This window comes from Phasianus colchicus, chromosome 3 (assembly GCF_987193195.1).
Source record: "Phasianus colchicus chromosome 3, bPhaCol1.hap1.1, whole genome shotgun sequence".
NCBI lineage: Eukaryota > Metazoa > Chordata > Aves > Galliformes > Phasianidae > Phasianus > Phasianus colchicus.
In genome coordinates, this window is record NC_143438.1 from 7984015 (window position 1) to 7997249 (window position 13235).

At 42.4% G+C, this 13235-nt stretch overlaps 1 long non-coding RNA gene across 3 annotated transcripts; it reads left to right on the forward strand.

The window, feature by feature from the left end:
* Window positions 1-123: 123 nt before the first annotated feature.
* On the forward strand, window positions 124-12810 carry LOC116226486 (uncharacterized). 3 transcript variants are annotated; one of them, XR_016464941.1, is made up of 7 exons: window positions 124-1063; window positions 1314-1378; window positions 7128-8749; window positions 8991-9145; window positions 9956-10102; window positions 11046-11143; window positions 12159-12810. It is a non-coding gene; the product is annotated as an uncharacterized LOC116226486 (long non-coding RNA). The 3 variants fall into 3 exon arrangements; XR_016464940.1 differs by having other exon boundaries at window positions 11046-12810; XR_016464942.1 differs by lacking the exon at window positions 9956-10102 and having other exon boundaries at window positions 11046-12810.
* Window positions 12811-13235: the final 425 nt, after the last annotated feature.

Below are 13235 nucleotides of genomic sequence, written 5' to 3' on the forward strand. Positions count from 1 at the left end.
GGCTCCCCGTTCTCCCCTCCCCGTTCCCTCCCGTCTCGCGCGCGCGCCCGCTCCGTCCGGCGCGAGGCGCCGCCGTGCGTCCGCCGTCAGCCGCGCCCCGGCCCCGCCCCTCCGCCGCCTCCGCCGCCTCCGCCGCCCCCGCCTCCCGCGCTGGTGGCGGCGGGTGTCGCTCTCTGGTGGGGAGCGGAGCGGGTGGCCGGGCGTTCGATAGCGAGTCTTCTTAGCCGCGCGTACAGCGCCGATGTTTCATAAGCGGTTGCTTGCAGTGATCGTCTCACGTGAAGGAGAAGCTCCCACAAACAGGCAGGGCTTGGGACGCGTTTGGGAGAGAAAGGGGTTTTCACGGGTGGGTCTTGAGCCTGAAGCGTTGGTCGCTTCACACAGCATGGTTGGAGAACAAACACCGGAGCAGAAAATAGGGAGGTTAATTGCACTGCTACCTCATGCCAGTGAGGTAATGCAGGTGTGATGCACGCCGAGGCTAGTAGGGAGCTGAGTGGGTTCCTCATAGTCACCAAGGTATCTCTCACGTGAGGCAATCCTATGATGTAGGGCAATGCCATCCTGGCTTGTATCACAAACAGTGCAGCCAGCAGCAGGGAGGTGATTGTCCTTCTGAACTATGTGCTGGTGAGGTGCTGGAACAGCTGCCCAGAGAGGCTGTGGATGCCCCGTCCCTGGAGGTGTTCAACTTTGGATGGGGCCCTGGGCAGCCTGGTCTAGCATTAAATGTGGAGGTTGGTGGCCCTGCATGTGGCAGGGAAGTTGGAGATTCATGATCCTTGAGGTCCCTTCCAACCCTGGCCATTCTGTGATTCTGTGATTCTTAGGCCGTACCTCAAGCACTGTGCTTGGTTTTGTGCCCCTCATTACACAAAAGACATTGGGACCCTGGAGTGTATCCGGAGAAAGACAATGAAGCTGTGATAGCACCAGTCTTATGTGGAGTGGCTGAGAGAACTGGGTTTGTTTAGTCTGGAGAAGAGGCTCATGGAGAGAGCTTACCTCTCTCAAGGACCTGCAAAGAGGTTGGAGTGAGGTGGAGACCTGCCTCCTTTCCCAGGTAAGAGCAATAGGATGATGGATAATGGCCTCAAATTGCAGCAGGGGAGGTTCAAGTTGGATGTTAGGAGAAATTTCTTCTTCATGTATTGGAACAGGCTGCCCAGGGAGGTGGTGGAGTCACCATCCCTGGAGGCTTTCAATAAAAGAGTAAATGTCATATTGAGTGACATGGTTAGTGGACATGATGATGATGGATTGATGATTGGGTCTTTCCAACCATAATGATTCTATGATTCTGTGTTTGGCAGCATCTCTGTCCAGACAAAACCAGAGACATCTCGTCTGAAAGAGCTGCACAGGATGGGAATGTCAGGTGAGGCCAGCAGGTGGGCTAACTTGCAGCAGAGGGTTCCCTGCCACTGGCAGGCTGTCTGCCAGCACATCTAAGCTCTTTTTCAAACATTCTGTAAACCTCAAACCTCAGGATTTTAGAGTTTATCTAACATTTGGCAAGCATCAGCTATTTTGGGATCTATTTGCTGTGTTTGAAGCTGTAGGTATGAATGTCCAACCCTTTTCTGAATTTCATGCCATCGCTGAGGTGTCATGGCTCACTCAGCTTTTATGTAGACATATTTCCTGCTGCCCATTGTGAGATGGCTGCCGTCGAGCTTCTGTGTGCTATACAGTGGAGTTTCCATCCCTGGCAGTGTTCAAGAGGCATGTCGATGAGGTTGGAGATATGATTTAGTAGCTTGTGGTAGCAGTGGTAATGGGAGGATGGTTGGACTAGATGATTTCGTAGGTCCTTTCCAAACTTGTGAGTCTATGACCTTTTCTCTGAGGTGGGAGATGTTGGAGGCTATTCCAGAGGTCAAAATTAATTCCTTTATGTAGAGGCAACACTCCATTTTAATCAGTATGCCATTTATTCCTCCAGTGCTCCATTGTCTTATTAGCTTTTCTGACTACAGCTTCATGAGGATTAGAGAGAGCACATAGGTATTTACATAAATGCCCGCTGTCTGCTCTTCAGTCAGTGTAAATAAATTAGAATTTGTCAGATGTGGAAGCACTACTCTTGTTCCTCTCTAACACACATTTTCAATATTGAACTTAATTCCCCATTACACGATCCATTCTGTTTCATTTGGCCTTCCTCATCATCACAGCCCCCTCTTGTCTTGCTTAACTGAAATAATTATGACAGCTGCAAATTTTGCTATCTCACAATACCATCGTCTTTCTAGATCAATAGTAAATACAACAACACACAAGGCTTGCTGCACAGCCCTGCAGCAGGCTGTCATTAACCTCCTGCCATCGCAGAAACTAGCTGTTGAATTCTGCTCTTTGTTTTCCATCTCCTGTTTTTGAGCCATGATAGTACTTTTCTTCCTGCCCAGTAATTACTTAGCTGCTTGAGTTGTCTCTGGTTTAAGGATTTAATCAAAGGCCTTTTGAAACACTGTTTAACTAGTCCACCAAAATCTCTTTGGTTTGTGGATGAGGGGCTATTTTTTGACATTCTTAGATAAGTTCAATAGTCGAGTCAACCAGAAGTTATTTTTGCTCTGCTGAATAGCCTAGTTAGGCCTGATTTTGCATGCTGAGATTTTTTTTCTGTATGTTTTGATTTGTTTTGTTTTTTAATTTATGTTTACTTTTGGTGAGCGTTTCAACCAAAGAAAATGCAGCCAAAGCGTTCCAGCAATTGAGGGTTTGGCCTCCTGTTGGCTGTGTCAACAATTTCAGCATGTCAGGGACAGGTTGGAACTTGAATACAGGTGATTGGTTCCTTCTGTCACTAGAGGACCTTGATCCTCCAGGCAAGTATTTTGGGCATCAGCTCACACTTGATGCTCCCACCGGTTCTCTCCAATGAACGTGGAGCTTGAGGAGAGAGCAGCCCCTGGCTGACACCCTGCCGACAGCATCAATAAGAATAAAACTCTCCCCATGGTGTGAGCACATCCTGTCCTTGCAGTGGAGCATTCTGCGTGGCCTCGACACTGCTGTGGTTAATTTAACTCTTGGATCCTGTGTTACTGACTCTTCGTATTTTTCTATGACTGCGTAAGTAGGCTGTGGCCATCTGTGCAAGTGATGCTGATAGCTCTTTGGCTGTTGTCAAGAAACAGAGGCAGGATTCTCCTTGAGAATCTATTTCTGTGTATGTCCTTTGTCCCCCCTGTAGGACTGATCCTCGTGGTTGCATACGAATTTAGTAAGCCTGTTACAGCTGCCAGCCAGCCAAACTTCCAGCTACTTTCTGTCTGCAATCTAATATCACCCATCTGTAGTGATGGCAACCATTTGCTGAACTTCATTTACTATTTCTCATGGTTGAGTTTTTCCAATGCATAGTTTCTTTGCAATTGTTTTGGAATGAATTTTCCCTGCTTCAAGGAGATACTTGGAAATCAGCAGTGCATTATTTGTTTTTGTACCTATTGTGCTAGTCCTAATGGGAAAAGAAAACCACTAAGGCGATGGTATTTCAACAGTGCTAGGGATAGATTTCTTCAAACCACCTGGAGGATTTTTTTTTTGCTGAGCCCTTTGCTATTTGGGCTGTTTTTTTTCCTGCTAATTTAATTGCTCATGTATAGGATAGGCTTGATGACCTGACAAATGAAAAGCTTGCCAGAATGAATCACAAGAATTACAGGCCATCATCAGCTATTAACTAGGTTGAATCAAATAGTAATCAAGTTGCAATTTGCAGTATTACTATACTGCTGCTCACAGATAACATGGGGCTTCTGTTTTCATAAATCTGAGCAATCTGCTAATAGAAATAATTTTGCTGTGTGAGTCAACTGTACCTGTGCCTATCTTAGACCAACATGAATAGAAATGTCTCATGTTTGCCAGTGCCCCACTTGTGTTATTTTATATATTTATGCGTTTATCTACATACTTAGTTTCAGTGCTTGGATAGCAGTGCATACACAGCAGGAGCCAGCTTGTTCTGTGTAATCTGTTCTTACCTTCCTGGTAATTACAAGGGCACTGTGATGTCTGGGAACCGTAAGTTTTACAGCAGTGTGATCTACTCTTTGTAAAATATGGCACTGTATTTAATCTCTGTAATCCAATTTATTTGGATTTCTTTGTATTTTGTTAATAATTTAAAGTTTATTCATAGCTACTTCATGCTTTTCCTCCAAAGCTATTTCTGGCTCTTAACTGTATCCTATTTTCACAATGAAGAACAATTATTTTTGGTCATTTTCTGGTGCATGGGTTGTTTTTTGCCCAGTCATAAAAGGCATTTTAAGGAGAACTGAAAATCTGCTCATTGAGATAGATCACAAATAGAAGATTTTATAGTCTCTGTTGTCTGGGCTACTGTACCGTACAAGCATCATATTCTAACTAAAATGTCAAAATGAACACAGAAATGAAATGCCCTCTGAGCTGAATAAAATGTGTTTTATTCACAAGACAAATTTATGCAGGGCAGAATAGAAAATACGATGAGATGCATTGATTTATTCCTTTTGTGAAAACTGATATCAAACCATTATGCTATCAGAGAAGTAATTCTCAGCTCGCAGGTCAAGATCCCTTTCTGAGTCATCATGAATTTCTTCTGAGTATTGGAAGCAAGCTGGCATGATTTAAATGTTGAAATATAGGGGAAAAAAAAACCAAAACATTCAAGAATGAGTGAGGAAAAAAAAAAATCACACTGGCCATAATTTCCCCAGAAAAAGAGTTTGGCCAGTCAGCCTAGTCCTAAAAGTGTGTCTGTGGTAAGTGACTGAGAGAATTGAGGTTGCAGGGCAAGAAGTGATGAAATGAAAAGAGCTACTAATCCAGCCTCCTTGGGCTGATGGAGTGAAGCTCTCCGTGCTCCTTTCCTCTCACCTTCACTCCATGCATTGCTGATGGACTCCTGAGTGGTGCTGGGTGCCTTCCAGTGCTTGTTTAGCCAGTAAGGGGAAGGTGAGGCCCGAACTGTAAAGCCTGGATTGTGCTGCACTGAAAAGCTTAACGTGACATCCTCTAAATGATATTTCAGATGGAAATTTACAACCTATGTATTTCTGATAAACATTTGAAAGTTCCCGTTGCAAACCAGACAGTGTTTTGTTTCCAGCCTGCTCATTGGTAGGGTGCCCATTACCATAGATGAGCAAACTCAAAGCCTGCAAGCTTCTGGAAGCACATGGTATGTGTCAAGCTGACCCACTTCTTGAAAGCCAGCCTGGGCCTTTGTGAAATGTCCTGTAGTTGTTAGAAGGGATGTCAGGATGTCAAGAATGTTTAAGTCTCCAGTGACAGTATAATTATCGTTGTGTTGTTTGTAGAGGTGGGAGGGCCTGAGGGGAAAGGAGGCCAAAAAGGAGAATCAGGAAGTGAGATGAGTAAGGCTTTAGGAATTGTGCCCAGATGGAGTTTCATCACGCTTTTTTCTTCAGCTCATTTGGCTCCTTAGTAAATTAGATGTTTACATATGAGAAACTATTATTTTTTTTCCCTCTCTGCATCTCCTACACTTACAAACTCAAACGTTCCACATGCTAATCTTAGAGGCAGCTTTTAAATGGACATCAGGAACATGAAACTGCCAGGTGAAAATGCTGAGTTTAAATAATATTTGCTTGTAGCTCTTGCCAGTCCTACTGCTAATCCATAGTTTGTCTCTTTCAAATCTAATGTAAGGGAAGCAGGCTGAGATCTGAGATCCTGAAGATCAGCTGCCCTTGTTAGATAGTAGTATCTTACTGTACAGGAGTGCTCTTTATGTTACAATTTAGTGAATTGATTCAGTCTTCCAGAAGCTTCTAGGATGTACAAGCTGTTGCCTCTTTTTATTTTAGAAGTACTAAACCACACATCTACAAAATACATATTCTGACTAGATGTAACATTTTTTTGGCTTTGTTCAGTCACAGAAACCTTCAGGTATACTTGCCTGACAGAACAATTAAAATGTTTCAGTCAAGGTCATGATTTTGCAGGCGATTGTTTTTCAGATTAACTTGCCATTATATATGCTGTCATGATTCCAATGTATATGCTCAGAAGACTGGAGGAAGAATAGCTTCCTGTTCTAGCATATATTATTATTGCAATCTGCAGTTATTGGTGTTTGCCAAGCCACACCTATGCTAACCTCTGTTATCAACAATGTTATTTAACCTACTTGGTACCTTCTTTCAATTTAATTTTTTAATTTACCTGTATGAGAATTCCACACAGTATGATATGAAAACCTTTAAAATATAGAAATGCTGTTGCAGTTGCATGGTACTTCTCCTCCTGGCAATAAATCATTTTTTCTTCATAAGAACCAAAATGCTGACACAGACAGAGAGGTTGTCCTATCTCCTCTCCCCTCTGCACCCAGACCAGCTATTCCCTGAGCACTGCTTAAAGTGTTCTTAAACACTCCTGTGACTGATAAGCTAACAGATTTCACTTGGGTTTTGACTAGTAACAATGAAAGTGAATGCTTGAGTGGTTGAAAGCACATATTTAATTTGGATATTCTGAAAATGAAATGGAACGTAAGCATCTCTTTTGCTTAAAAATTCAACAGTACTTTCCGAAACATAACATTTTAAGTTTGGTTCTGGATTTTCATTGCCACACTAAGTGTTTGAAATTCATGAGTCAATGCCACCCACAACAGAAATTGGCTTAAAAGCCCATATTCTTAAAAATAAGACTTTTTAAGAGGATGGGTAGGTGGTTGGTTATTTGCCATCTGTTTTCTTTGCTTTTAGATCTTTTTTTTCATATTTCCAAGCTTGTGTCATACAGGAGAATTAAAAACTGGTTTAAAACAATGTAAAAGCTGAGATTCTTACTTCAGCCTCTTGACCTTGGTAGCTGAAAAAAGATGTCAATGCGTTTGTAGTAAAAGTATTAGAAACAGCAACATCCAATTCAACCTCACAGCATTTTAGCATCTTCTCAGAGTTACAGCTTTGTAGAGGAATGAACAATAATCTGTATGTAGGGATCCCCTCATATTTAATATTCTTGGTTTGTGGGTGGGTTTTTCTTTGAGGACAGTGTGGAGTGCAATTCTTTGCCATCTCAAAATACTCTGCTAGCATTCCATTGCATTTTGCTAATTTTGGCTAACTTTTCTGTTTTTTAAGGGGACTGACATATAATAAAGTTTGCTAATAGGCAAACATTTTCTGGACTCACGGGCACTAGTAAGTAAAGTCTCATGGTAGAGATTAATTTATTTTTGTACTTAAAGATTGCAAGAAGGTAACAATTCTGTGTTGTCATGGATTTGTTACACTCAGCTAGGTTTTGCTGATTAGAGGAAGGTTTTGATAAACAAGTATTTTGCTTTATTTCAGCGTTCCATGGAGTTCTGGGATAAATTTTCGTATTGGAGACTCCTTATTTGTTCCAATGTTTTATGTCAATGTCATACCAAACAACTTTGAATTCTGTGAATGCAAACACCTCCTCCATATACCACTCCTTCCACTTTGTTACCTGAATTGCTGAGCTCTAGCAACTCTCATGTTTCCTGAAGTGCCCGATTTAAGTGATATGTTGGGCAGCATTGGTCCTCAACTCAGAACTAACCCCTGAGAGGAGGCTGGGATCAAACATATTCTGCAGAGAAGGCCATTACTTATCTCTAGCAGTAACCATAGTATGAAGTTGTATTGCAGAACCAGTTAATGAGAGCAATACAAAGCCAGCAATGCGCCCTCACAGCTCAGGAAGCCAACCGTAGCCTGGGCTGCATCCAAAGATGCGTGAGCAGCAGGTCGAGGAGGTGATCCTGCCCCTCTGCTGTGCGCTGCTGAGGCCTCACCTGGACTGCATCCACGTGTGGAGTCCTCAGCACCGGAGGGACACGGACCTGTTGGAGCGTGTGCAGAGAAGGGCCACAAAGGTGATCCACGGGATGGAACACCTCTCCTATGAGGAGGACAGGCTGAGAGCTGGGGCTCTTCAGCCGGGAGAAGAGAAGGCTGTGAGGTGACCTGATAGCAGCCTTACAGTATCTAAACAGGAGCTCCAAGGAAGAAGGGGACAGACTATTGAGCAGGGTCTGTGGTGATAGGGCAAGAAGAAATGGTTTCAAACTTAAAGAGGGAGGATTTAGGTTGAATATAAGGAAAAAGTCTTTTACACTGACGGCGTTGAGGCACTGCAGCAGGTTGTCCAGAGATGTGGTGATGCCCCATCCCTGGAGACATTCAACAAGGCCAGGCTGGAGCAGGCTCTGAGCAACTTGATGGAGCTGTGGATGTCCTTCTTCACTGCAGGAGAGTTGAATTAGATCACCTTTAAAGATATCTTCCAACTCTAAGGATTCTATGAGTGTATGATTCTGTGAAATCACAAATGAAAATCCTACCTTTAGGTTAAGTCAAATTTTTCTCATTTGCTGCACTGACTAACCTGGATTTTTAAATGAGAGTCCATGCAGAAGAAAAGGTTTGTTTGAGACTCTGAAGAACCTGACAGTGCATCTCTAAAAGGTGTTGCCAGATTGCAGGAAGGGTACAAAGTGACACATAAATGGGTATGTTGCAGCTCCCCTTGGTGTAAGGCTACTGGGCCCCACAGGCCTCCTGCCCATTGGCTGACACACTGCAGGAGCATACCACAAGAGTTCTGCCCAGATGCACGTACACCCAGAAGGAAGGAAGTAAAGCTGCAAGGCTTAATCCAAATTAACGTGCTTCTTATTATTAAGTGTGCTTGTCTTTGCAACCTTATTAATGTTCTTATGATGGTTTTACAGGTATGTGATATTTACTTTAACTTAATTTACTTTATAGGAAATTTGAATCCAGACTGTTTTAGATATTATAATTTGTGGTTTGTTTTCTTGTTTTTAATAATCTCCTGCTTTAGTGTGTATCTGACTTGTAGAGAGCATACTGCTCAAAGCGTGCTTTTGCTCTCCAAAACCTCTGCCTGCAGCATGATTCCCTTCACTCAGAGCAATTCTGAACAAAGGTCTTCACTTCTGTCCTGCACAGGTCCCCTGCAAGCTGTTGGGTACCACTGGGCTGCTGCCTGAGGTGTGGAAGTGCTGGAAGATGTGGAAGAGGAGGGACTGAGAGCTGCTGAAGATCTGGGGAAGCTGAAACGAGATGTGACTCAACGGTGTATCATCCCTGTCTCATAGGAAGAGGTGAGACACAGCTTAGGCAAGAGGAAACGCACTTGCAAAATTAAACACTTCATAGGACAAATAGCCTCTGCACCTCAGTTACTAACATCTCAATTTTCATCCCTAATCCAGAAACTGCAGTAGGTAGTATGAGGCATTAATGGTGTTTCCTAATTCTGCTGATGGTCTCCACCTCTAGGATAACATCTGGCCTCTTGCAGACTTGCTGCTGCTTTGCAGCACTCTCAACCCTCCAAACTTCTGTTTTCTGCATTGAACTTTCCTGCTCACATCCTTTCATATCTTTCTGTACAGAGGTTTCTTGTGGGCAGAGATGCTTATTTGTCTGTTATAATTTACCCACTGAATGGGTATCGTGTATTTATATAAAGCAGAAAAGACAGCAACTTCTTCCAACTTTTACTACAAACCTTTGTCAATTTAAATACAAGCTCAATCTATAATTAAAATGGCATGTTCTAATGTACAGAATTTATATTGACTCACGATGAAAAATGCAGGAAAAGGAAGTATTATAATAACTCACAGAGATTACAGACCTAGATGTACAAGTCTTTTGTCCTTTCTTTGGTTGAGTGTGTGCTTACAGCTTGGTATTAGCTTAACTGGATGGCAAAACCAGATTACCAGGGCAACAATGCAGGAAAAGTGTAGGACCCTCTGCTGTAACAAGGGATATATCATTCCTTGTTAATCAATGGCTGGTAACAAATCCACATGAAAGCAGGCACGACACATTTTTAAATAGTTCAAAATTGGTTGGGAAGTGCCAAGTGGTGGTTATCTGAGCTTATGTTTTGTGCTTTGCAGCCAAGGCTTCCCCAGGTTTGTGGCAAAAGGGTAGCTAACAATGCAACACCCAGCAACATCTTCACAAGAAGTACTGAAGAGGGACATCAACATCATCTAGAAAGCAAAACTTCTTCTATTTGATGTGGATACTAAAAGTAGGGAATGGTAAGAAGGGGAGGAAGAAGGGGTGCGTGCAACTAGAATTAGCTCCACGTTTTATCAAAACCCATGCAGTTTCTGAGCATCTTCAATAAAGAACTGTTAATTTTTATCTGAGAAGGACATACTGTACAGGGATAAAATCTAGCCCCAGTGCATGCTGTAGAGCTGCCAAAGTGTGGTAGGAAAGGGCCAGATATCTTCTACTCTGTTGAATTTAAAAACTTTGCCAAATTGACAAAGCCTGAATTGTCATTCTACTTGTTTACTTGTCCTTAAGTGTTATAATATTCTCATCCACATTCAGAAGGTCATTACCACAATATATGTATTTTGGATTCTCAGAGGTGTCGAACATTCAGTACTGTGCCTTTTACAAACACACTTGCAAAAAATTGCTGCTTCATGCTCCATCAGCACTGCTGAGAACACAGCAACATGTAATCAAGCTGCATATGGTTTGGCTGTAGTAAAATGGCTGCACCCTACCTGTACTACAGATGTAACTGTACTGGAAGAGACAGCCTCACTAGGCTTTAAGGGTTGGATAAAATCCCCCTTGGAGAACCTGAGTGCTTGGTAGAAGAGCTTTCCTCCGATGGCTCCCACTGGATCCTCTAACTTATATCCTTTGTCTTTAATGATGGTTACATTCCCTGTAGTGGTGTGCAATTCTGAGTCACTTGCCTGTGTTCTTTCTGCAATTTCAAAGCAGTAAGAAAAGCAAATTGATGAACAGTGCTTCAGTTACAAATCAAAGGATGCATGAGAAAAATTCTTCAGTTTGGCATTGCAAGATGGTAACCTTAGACATACAAATTTTAGGCACTGCACAATTTTGCCTTAGTTTATTGGCATTTGGAGGAGGGACAAAGCATTGACTCTCATGCGACAGAAATCTCTAACAGCTCAAAAAGCCCTGTTTCTCCAGTCTAGTTTGTATTAATAGGATCTTGAACTCCCTTGGAAACTTGCTGACAAGACAAATTTACACCGGGCACAGTGTACCAGTACAGAGGAACAGGAGAGGAGATGCTCACATGTTAGGTATGCAATGTTTGAATTATGGAGTGTGCAACTGAGAAAACAAATACGAGGTAATAAAGAAAGGACAAGCCTGCAGCAATTTGAATAATCCTCCCATTGGGGGATTTTTTTTAATATGTATGTGAACTCCAAATGTGACCTTCAGAGATAAGATGCCATAGTGCTCTTGTACAGCAATTGGTGTTTCATGGTTATAAATGTCACAGACTTAAAAGAACATTTCCTGTAATTGACACTATTTAAGAAAATGCATTTAATACTGATTTGAATTATGCTTTTTTAAAAGGAGATCATGCAAAAGGGTGAAACAGGAAACGTCTTTTAAAACACTTCCATGCATTTCTAGCACATTTACGTGGCCGTTTTTCTCGCATCTCTTTCAAACCTCCTCTCTCTGATGACATGAAAGTCACTGCAAGAGAGGTTTAATCTGGCTGCTGGGTATTTTCTGCTGAGGCAGAGATTATAGGAAACTTTCCAGGTTTGACAGAATCTCTGTGCAGAGTTCAGTGCACTCAGGCAGGACCAAAAAAAAAAGTCATCAGAGCACAAGAGGCTTGCTGTCCCTGTTTTCCTTGCAAATGCAGGCAGCTCCTTCCTACCATGTCCCTTTTGCAGCTCCTACCCAGAGCACTGGGCCAAGGGTGCAGGCACAGTAAGTGTAAGAACTGGTGAATTTGCTCCCTCCAAGGCCACCTTGAGAGAACTAAAATCAAGGCTATGTCTGCACTGATTGTAAGTGTTCCAAGTAGGCTGCAAGCGTTCTGTTTAAAAGCTTCTCTCTCTTGCTGTTGTGCCTTCATCTATTTCAAACAGGCTGAAGAGATGCATTCAGTGACTGTTTCCACTAGTTTTCTTACGCTTAGTGGCCACTTCGACAAGTACTTAAGGTTTTAATCTGTAAAAAAAGGAAAGCTTGCTAAGCGTGTCTAGTATATCAGTGAACGTGTAGCTGTAAACAGGGAATTCCCACACTCCTTAACTATTATATAACACTCCATCTGCAAAAATCCAGGTGCTTTCAGACAGGAGGGATTTTTATCCCACTCCTACTGAAAAAACAGAGTTGAAGAGGAGCAGCAGCTCAGCCAGGACTCACCCAGCTGGCCAGCGTCAAAGCTGTGGATAAATCCCAGGACTAATTCTTTATCCCAGAAGCTGCTTCAAAATAAATAACACAGAGAATTGTGCAATGTAGTTGGAAACAGTGGCAGCACATGAGATGAAAACAGATATAACAAACTGTAATACCGGGAAGTAATTAGATTCAAGACAAGAAAACACCATGAAAGTATGTGTGAGATTAAACAGCACCATGTAGTGAATAAACTTTACTTTAGCTAGGCTGTATTTTTATTATTAAAACTTACTAGCTACATTTTCTAGATTATGTCTCTCTGTTGTGTGTGTTTTTTTTTTAAATCTTTTAATCATATAGGGTGGCAACAATGGCTACAGCCTTGAAAGATGATAATTTCCTGAAACACAGCTTTTAGATGTATAATAATCGTACCTTCACTTTGACTTTGAATGAAACTGGTTGGTTTTGACTTCTGTGCACTAACTAATGAGTTATGAGTCTTATTTTTTCAAATTATTTCATGCTGTCATCAATAGAGTGTTCAGGCAAAGGCTGTACATTGCAGCAGGTGTTGCAGTGTATAGCCCTTTTGATTTGCAGATCAACATCTTGGGCTATCTGCAATCCAGCTGGACATCCCTGGGTCCTTGTGTTTGGGTGCTGCTATGTGCTTGTCCTCCTCAGCATCTCCCACCTGCCTGGCAGGGTGGCTAACACACAGCTGACATAGATGCCAGGACTAAGGGCTGTTACACACACCTCCTGCAAGTGTATTTGGCACCTCTGGTGCTTTGAATACCCCAGACCTCACTCCACACTTTGGAAAATTGAGGGAAGCAGCCATTTCATAAGGAGTCAGCATGCATGGATGGAGATCACATAATTAACATCTACTTTCATTTTTCTAGGTCATTTTTTCCTCACTACTTTTCATCGTTCTTTTCTGTTAGTTTTCCTTGCAAGCTCCTCAGTGTTCAGGCTCCTGCATACATTTGCAAATCATACTCAGAC